A 9,735-nucleotide genomic window follows, 5' to 3' on the forward strand; every position below is an offset into this window, starting at 1 on the left:
AGATGGTCTGCCCCTTTAACAGGTGTAAGCAAAGGGATGACTTGATCACACTTGCCCTTCAGGATGTTCCGAAGTGTGGTTTGGATGTGGCAAGTGGGAGCGTTGAGGCCAGCCCCTAAGCTGTCGTAGGACTTCCGTTATTACAGAGATATTACGGAGTTAACATGTCAATATTAAAACATACATGGAAACACTTTGAAGAACACAGAATTCACATGCATTTTTAATATAGGCCACCCAACTTGAAAGAAATTTCACACAATCCCCAAGTCTGTTCCTGTAACCCTCTTAGCAGACCTTCCCTCTTCCCCTCTCCCCCCTTCTCTGCCCCAAGTATATTCTGCTCTGCTCTAAGGAGTACATCAGTAGACAAAGCTGTAGAAGCACATGTATTTTGAATGGACCTGTAGCCTAGGTATCCCCATAAAGCAGAGCAAGAGACAGAAGCCTGCATAAAGGCAGTTGGTTTGGGAATGATCTCAAGAAGCAAGAGAGGGACAGGAGAGTGGAGTGGGGGAGGAAAACAAATACAAGAATGCATTTTCAGTTTGGTGGAACTTTCTGAGGTGCCTAACGAAATGCATCTCAGAACTTTGCTCTGTGGAGATGAAACGGGAAGCACATTTCTCTTCCATCGTCCATTGCTCTGGGTGGCAATTCCACGAGCAAGTGCCTAGCAGGCAGCCTTGGGCAAACAACCTGAGAAGCTCTAGGACAGGCATCAGGCCCAAGGGGAGACACCAATAAGTTGTGCTTGTATGAAGCGTGTTGAAGCTTGCACGGCAGCCGTTGCCACAGCCATGGCCAGATTGATGTGTGTGGTTGCCATTTGTAATAGCACTTGCTGCTGTCTGAAGTTGCATTTTGGTTGGATATGACATGTGTGTGCTGCCTTTTTCACCATTCATATTGCAAGATCGAATTGTCTTTTTTTGTTGCCTGTCACCTCAGCCCTAGAATGCTTCTTGCTTACACATGTTATTAAATCGATGGCTCTCGAGTCTCAAGTGTCTGCAGTGTACAAGGTCATCTCATTGAGACTTGGTCCCAACTACCTTTTTGTGGTTTTCCCTAATTTTACTGCTACAGTTCACCCAGTGTGCTGCTTAAGAGGTACTCTAGCCACAGCGGAATGGACAGGTGACCATTTCAAGGGTTGGAAGGCAACTAACACAGATCACAAGAAACACCAGCCACCATTAGGCATTGCATTCTGTAGAGCTATTCCAGATTGGATGACTCCAGAATAACTCGTTAAATCCTAGTCTTTGGAAAATATTCATCCAAAAGGGAAAGGGAGCTTCACTCAGCTTCATGTTTTCCTAACTGATGGTGGGCTACTTCTGCCTGTCTCTGAGATATAAACCCTGAGACCAGGGTTAAGTGTGCTGGTGATAAGGAAAAGGGCATCATCCTGAAATAACTCCACCAACAGGTTTGGTACAGATGGATTCCTGCAAGGAGTGAATTTGTATTCTGTTCACAGAGATGGTTACATATCACATCCCGCTGTCCTGTTGCATATCAATTCCCGACCACATTTAAAGTAGAGAATTAGATGGGGCGCCTGGGTGGCTCAGTCGGTTAAGCGTCCGACTTCAGCCAGGTCACGATCTCGCGGTCCATGAGTTCGAGCCCCGTGTCGGGCTCTGTGCTGACAGTTCAGAGCCTGGAGCTTGTTTCCGATTCTGTGCCTCCCTCTCTCTCTGCCCCTCCCCTGTTCATGCTCTGTCTCTCTCTGTCTCAAAAATAAATAAACGTTAAAAAAATTTTTTTAAAAAAAGTAGAGAATTAGAAGAGACTTCGATATTATTTTTGTTTACTGTCTTCCTCCTTCTTGAACCTGCCCCATATTTGGCCAAGAGGAAATTAAGATCCAGAAAGGTGAAGTGACTGCTCTTAAGTTACCCAGCAATTTTGTGACAGAAACAAAATGAGAGTCATTCTGTGTGGTCTAGTTCTTTTTTCAGAGCAATTCAATAGAGTGTGGGTTACTGATAATGCTAAAGTAGCAGGTTTGATTTTTTGTGTATAGGCCACGGATTCTTCCCTCCCTCCTCTGACCTCCCTAAAACACATAAACTAGCCTGAAAATGCCTTGAGGGTTAGAAATGTATCCTTTAGCCAGTGCCTGGCACAATGTAGGATCTCAAAAAATATTTGTTGTAAAATGAATTTCTATGGCTGTGGTATTAGTCATCCCAAAGGAGGATAATAACATTTTTCCCCAAAATACATTTTTCTCTGCTATCCTGGTTACTTTTTGTCTGTCTTTGTTTATAGTCAATCAATACCACTATTAAGGCGCCTCCAGCCTGGTTGTATTCTGGTCTGGAGCCTTGTCTGTTGGATACCTGACTTACCGCAGAGATACCAAACACCCTTTCAAAATCTATTACTGGGTCAAGCCTCAACTCCACTGCTTTAAATATCATTTCTTCAAGGTTTACTTTGAAGTTTTCTTTCTCTCCATGTCAGCAGGATAGCTGTGAATTTCTTATTTTCAGCAGGCCCTTCTTTGAGTAATGGTGACCCAGTAAGAGGGATTTTCATGTTCACTTTAAAAATCTTCCTGTCAAAGGTTTAAGCTTTTCCCCATTAGTCTAGCTGGGGGAAGGACTCTTTTTTTTTTGGCTGGGGGGGGGGCACTCAGTTTCTGTAATTATCATTATTGCCTGATTAATGTCAGTTTTAAAGTCTAGCTCCAACCATAGAGGGGAGACAAAGCTAAACAGAGAATTTCATTGCAAGATAAAAATTGCATTGCTTTCTAAATATTTTTGTTGTCATTAAAGATAATCTGCATTGGTAGGTGCTAAAGAAGCTATGTTACCAAAGAATATGTTTAATAGCATAATTTTTTTAAAAATTTCCTTTAATGTTTATTTTGTTTAGAGCGAGAGTGAGAGCGAGAGAGAGAGAGAGAGTCGGAGAGGGGCACATAGGGAGACACAAAATTCGAAGCAGGTTCCAGGCTCTGAACTGTCAGCACAGAGCCCTACTCAGGGCTTGAACTCACAAACCGTGTAATCATGACCTGAGCTGAAGTCAGACACTTAACCAACTGAGCCACCCAGGTACCCCTAATAGCGTAATTTTCAAATAAAATCCTAGATTTGTAAAACTCTGAATTTAGAGTTTGTACATTATCTTGCACCTTGATTTTATTTGCTTCCCTTATTTTTCTATGAAGTAAACAAAGAAGTTATGTCTTTGTTTAAGACATATGGAAAGTGAAGGCTCTCCCAAGTTTATTAGTTCATTGGGTTTTCTCTCTAGGCAATGAAAGCTGGTTGAGAGTCCCTGGAGGAAGTAATATTGGATAAGCAAGAAGTGGGGGGTGTTGGAAGGATGTAGAGTGTTGAGGCTATGGGAAATGTGGCAAAAATGGAACTGTTCTCCAAAATCTTTGTTGGGAGGACCCCTAGCCATTCTTTGAGAGGAAAATAGTGGCGTAAACATAAAGAATGAGACAAGAATACAAAGAGAGCATAGTTGATATTAAAGAAGTTAAAAGCTAAGTGAAATAAGATATGAATAACAGAGCCCCAAAAGGAAAAGGTTATTATGATTCAGCCATACACTGAACTAGTACCAAAGGGCAGTCTTCATTGCCAACAGCAATGCCATGTCTGTGTATTCGATGAACAGATAGCTCTCTTGTAAATATTTTTCTATTTGTGCCAGTGAAGAAAATCTATAAACAATTGTCATTGAATAGCCAATGACACTATTTAATGTAACAAATCTTTGTTAAGGAACTACCATGCGTAGGCACTGGGTCAGGTGCCATGCTGGTTCAAAGGTGAGTCAGAGATGGTCACAGCCTTGAGAACACACAGTCAACACACAAGGGGGAAAGTAGGGGAAAAAAGGAGAAAGTGTGGCTGTTTGTGATCATTTTATTAATAAGCACTATTTTAAGCTCTTGATATTAAGTGTCATGTGGGAGGCTGTGAGAAGGGATCAGTGAAGACAACAACTGCCTAGGTGATTAGAGAGGAAGATACAGGCTTGAAAATGTGGGTAGCATTTCCATAGATTGGAAGGGTCCCATTAGAGCGTTCCACTCAAATGAATTACACCAGGAAATGCAAGGGGAGGGGATTTTTAAGGTACCTGGAAGAATAAGGTGAATGTCAGCTGTGACTATTATAGAGGTATATCGTAGTGTGCAGGGATCTGTACATCTATTTTAATATTAGGCCAAGGAGTTTGGTTTATAGAGTAGGCATTGGGGAACCATTGAAAGTTGTTGAGTACAGATTCACATGATAAAGCAGATTAATGTAGAAGATGGAGAGTAGATGGGGGAATATCAATTAGGTAGCCGTGACAATAGTTGAGCAACCCCACCCCCACAAAAGGACAATGAAAGGAAAAATGAGAAAAGGATTCCAGAACTATAGACTGAGTCTTAGCTAACACAGTTAATTATCTCTCCAAAAAGTCCTATTGTCATGCGGTTTGTTGCAATAACTGACATATCGATGGAAAAGCTCCAAGCATAACTGGGGAGAGAGTCATTTGTTCTGGAATAGAAATAGGACTAACAACATTGAAATAAGTATTTTTGAAAATTTGGGGTATGATTATATACCTTAGTAAAGTCTTAATGTCTGGTAGATAAGGCTCAGAGGATGCATATTGCTTGTGAAAGCAAGGGTATTTCTAAGTTCTCATCTATAAATTGAAGAGTTTTATGCAACCTTTGGTTTCTACGGTGGAATTTTTCTCTTTATTCTGTGTCCTTTTCTTCTTCCATTACCCCAGACAGGGATAGTCTTCCCACTGAATGACAAAGGAATGGGGAGGAAGAGCAGTACACGTTGTGGGTAGCCACAAGTATACCTAACTCAGGACAACTTACACAGGAAGCCAGTAGAGTGAGCGCTTCAGACATTTCTCAGGATGTGATTTCCTCCAGCCAGTTGGGCCAATGTATAGAATGGATAACCCCACGATGAAATACAGCCACATGGTGCCAGAAGAACCAACACCTACCAGTTCTGCAGTCTCAGTTAAACCTTTATAAACGCGACTTAGATTCTTTCCTTCATGACCTGCCTTATGTGACATAAACCCTTCCAAAATTCCTACCCACATCTTTGCCTTAAAATGCCTTCTCCACCAATTACTGTCTATTTCATTTGCATATCTTTCTTTCTCATTCACATGCTAGTAGCATGTAGAGATGACCTTGTTGCCATAGGTAATAGGAGTGGCTTATGTACATGTGTGTCCTTTATTAAAACCTTAACTCCACTTGGCAAAAGTACCACTGAGTTCTTGGTTCACTTTACTCCTGCCATCAATGAAACAAGATATTCCACAATCCTGGCTGTCCTTACTTCCTGCTTTGTCTCCATGTTATGATATCCAACTTTCCAATACATACTCCTTAATTATTTTACCTATTTACTTTATTTCTATTGACCAAATTTGGTACTTCCTCAAGAATTTACATAATATATACTCATCTTAATTTCTATAATAATTAGTATTTCCCACTCCATAGTTTCATGTATCAGAAAATTAAAGTAAGTTCGAATTCTTAAATTATAATAATTTTGTTCCTCTTAGACCTGATGACAATTGATTTTCTTCTAAAAACATTATAGTAACTTACATATAAATAACTTTTTTTTTTAATTAGCAGAGTCATGGTTCAAATCCAAGACTGATTCTATGAATGTGCCCTAATGATAAATGAAATAGGAAGTGGCATATGCCAGCCTTAATAATATATACACACCAAAAATATTAGATAAAAAGATGAGCATTGATCAAGAATCACATTTTAGGGGCACCTGGGTGGCTCAGTCAGTTGAGCGTCCGACTTCAGCTCAGGTCATGATCTCACGGTTCATGGGTTCAAGCTTAGCGTCAGGCTCTGTGCTGACAGCTCAGAGCCTGGAGCGTGCTTCAGATTCTGTGTCTCCCTCTCTCTGCCCCTTCCTCACTTGCGCTCTGTCTCTCTCTCAAAAATAAACATTAAAAAAAATTAAAAAAAAAAAAGAATCACAACATTTTAGGAAAAACAGTAGATGGAATGGGAGACATAAACAAAAACTACAACTTTAGGAAAATAGAATTCATAACCTTATCCAAGGGAGAGTTTAGAAAAACTACAGAAAGTATCTACAGAGAAATCTGAGATAAAGTATATATATACAAATACATAAAAGTACTAAATTATTGACTTTATTAATATTAAATGTTAAAATTATTAAATCATTAAATTATGATTCTATATTATTAAATTATATATACAGAAAAACATATAATATACACATATATTAAAATCTGATTAAAATGAGAATATACACATATATAAATATATACAATATATATTAATATTTATATGCACATACACACTGATATGATATGATATGATATGATATGATATGATATGATATAATATGATATGATATGATATAATATAATATAATATAATATAATATAATATAATATAATATAATATAATATAATATAAATCAGCCTTAAAAAGAAGGAGGGGCGCCTGTGTGGCTTAGTCGGTTAGCTGTCAGATTCTTGATTTCAGCTCAGGTCATGATCTCATGGTTTGTGGGATGGAGCTCTGCATCGGGCTCTGTGCTGACAGTGTAGAGCCTGCTTGGGGTTCTCTCTCTAACCCTCTCTCTGCCCCTGACCCACTCACACACACGTGTGTGCTCTCTATCTCTCTCAAAATAAATAAACTGTAAAAAATTAAAAAGGAAATCCTAGCATTTGCAACAACATGAATGGACCAGGAAGACATCATGCTAAGTAAAATGTCAGACACAAAAGGACAAATTCTATATGATTCCACTTATTATGAGGTATCTGAAAACAGTCACACTTCTAGAAGCAGAAAATAGGATGCGGTTGTCAGGGGCTGGCAGGGAGATTGGGAGTTTTTGTTCAATGGGTATAAAGTGATAGGTATGTAAGATGAATGAGTTCTAGAGATTTGCTGCACAGTATAGTACTTACAGTTAGCAATATGATGTTGTACACTTAAACATGTGTTAAGAGGGTAACTCTCATGCTAAATGTTCTTAACACACACATGCACACACACACACACACACACACACACACACACACGTGCACACACGGGGCAAAGGGATACAAGAAAACTCTGGAAGCTGTTGGATAGGTTTATTATCTCTATTGTGGTGCAGATATCACAGGTGCAATGAATATGCCCAAACTCATCAAATTGTAACATTAAATATGTGCAGGACTGTTTTGTTTTGTTTTGTTTTGTTTTTGTATATGAGTAATACCTCAATAGAACTATGGAAGAAAAGTACAAAGACACCAGCTTTTATAGGATAAACTATGTATTTGTTGTGCTAGCATCTTGGTCACCAATAATTACTAAAAATTGACTCCTTTACTATCAGCAGACCTTACCCAGGTTTTGGCTGCTTGCTCTAATCTGGTAGTACCTTCTCCTATTTTTGATTTTTGGTCTGTGACTCTGCCTACCGTGCTACTTCTCGCTCGTTCTCTCAATGAAACGGCACCTAAAGAACAAATTGCCTCTTTTGTCTGCAGCTGGCTTGTTCACAGTGGGGCTCTCGATTTGAACAAACCTGAAGATGTCAGGCTGTATAAACACTCAGGGAAAGATATGTTCACAAAGGTTCCTGCTCTAGAAAATTATACACTACTTTCAAAATGCTTTGCCACATTTAAAAGCGTAATTATACCCTTCTTTTTAATGACTGACATGACATATGTTTACACATGTTTTAGCTGACTTATGACAGTGCACAGTAGTGTGTTGTACATTTGGTGGCGACATCTAAGATTTCATGGGAAAAAACATCTGAAGCCGTCTGTTGTTGTCCATGTGTTTTAAAGCAAATGATGCAGCTTGCAAATTTGCATTACTTTTTAATCTTCGCATTAATAAGTTAATTGTCACTTTTCCCTTGTCAGCTACAGGGAGTCATTGCTCAACCACCTTGACCTTGCTTCAGGTTTCCTTATTTTTCTTAGGCTGTTTCTATATTTAGTTGGGTTTTTTAGAACAACACTGTCCATCAGAACTTATTGTAATGATGAAAATGTTTTATATCTGCATTGTTCAGTTTGGTAACCACTAGCCGCATGATGCTAGTGAGTGCATGAAATTTGGCTAGTGCAAATGAGGAATTGAAATTTTAATTTTATTTAATGTGAATTTAAATTTAAATAGCCATATGAGGCAAGTAATGCTGTCCAACAGAAACCTATTGTGAGTTACATGTGGAGAATTTTCAAATAGCCACACTTAAAAAATGGAAAAGGAAAAAGAAATTTTAAAGATTTATTTGTATTTAATCCAATAAACCCAAATGAGTGTCGTTTTAACCTAGAGTAGTCAAATTCATAGAGATGGGAAGTAGACTGGAGCTTGCCAGAGGCTTGTGGGCAGGGAAATAGGGAGCTATTGTTTAATGGGGACAGAATTTCAGTTCTGCAAGGTGAAAAACATTCCATGGATAAATGATGGTCATGGTTGCACTTGAGTGTCAACATACTGAATTCCACTAAACTATACAGTTAAAAATGTTTTAAGATTGGGGATGCCTGGGTGGCTCAGTCAATTAAATGTACCACTCTTGAATTTGGTTCGCATCATGATCTCACAGTTCATGGTTTCAAACCCCAATGTCAAGCTCTGTGCTGACAGCATGGAACCTGCTTAGGATTCTCTCTCTCCCTCTCTCTGCTCCTCGCCCACCCTTCACTCCCTTTCCCTCTCCCTCCCTCTCCCTTTCTCTCCCTCTCTCTCCCTCCCTCTCCTCTCTCTCTCAAAAATAAATTTTAAACAATGTAAATATTTTTAAAATATTTGTTTATTTTTGAGAGAGAGAAAGAGAGTGCAAGCTGGGGAGGGGCAGAGAGAGAGGGGAACAGAGGATCCAAAGCAGGCTCTGTATGGACAGCAGAGAGACGGATGTGAGGCTCAAACTTACAAACTGTGAGATTGTGACCTCAGCAGAAGTTGGACGCTTAACTGACTGAGCCACCCAGGTTCCCCAATTAAAAAAGAAATTAAAAAATGGTTTAAGATGGTAATTTTTATGATATGTGTGTTTTATCACAATTTTTTAAAATTAAAAAATGAAAATTAACGTTAATTTCTGCAATTAACCAACACAAACTCCTTATCTTTCCCCAAACCTGCCCACTGCTCACCATCTTCCCCCAGTAGCAAATTAATGACCTACTTTAACCTTAAAAAACCAACAAAGTATGTGCTCTTGGTTCATCTGTTTCCCTCATCCTCACTTCCAACCCAGGAGAAAAAGCCATCAATTCTTTTTTTTGTTTGTTTGGTTTTTTAATATTTATTTATTTATATCTGAGAGAGAGAGAAAGAGAGGGAGAGAGAGAGAAGCAGGCAGAGAATCCCAAGCAGGCTCTGCACTGTCAGTGCAGATCCCAACACAGGGTTCGAACCCACAAACTGTGAGATCATGACCTGAGCCGAAATCAAGAGTTGGATGCTTAACTAACTGAGCCACCCAGGTGTCCCTAAAATCCATCAATTCTTATTACAAAACATACTGTAATTTTGTTCACATCTCTCCATCATTATCATCACCTAAAAGCTCATTCCCAACTTGAGACTTTTCTCCTTACTGTTCTCTCAGCCCAGATACTCTGCAGACCTTCACAGGACTGGCATTCAGGCTTTCCCTTCTCAGACACTTCCTCAGAAAAGTCTTC

This window comes from Felis catus, chromosome D4, assembly GCF_018350175.1.
Source record: "Felis catus isolate Fca126 chromosome D4, F.catus_Fca126_mat1.0, whole genome shotgun sequence".
NCBI classification, from domain to species: domain Eukaryota; kingdom Metazoa; phylum Chordata; class Mammalia; order Carnivora; family Felidae; genus Felis; species Felis catus.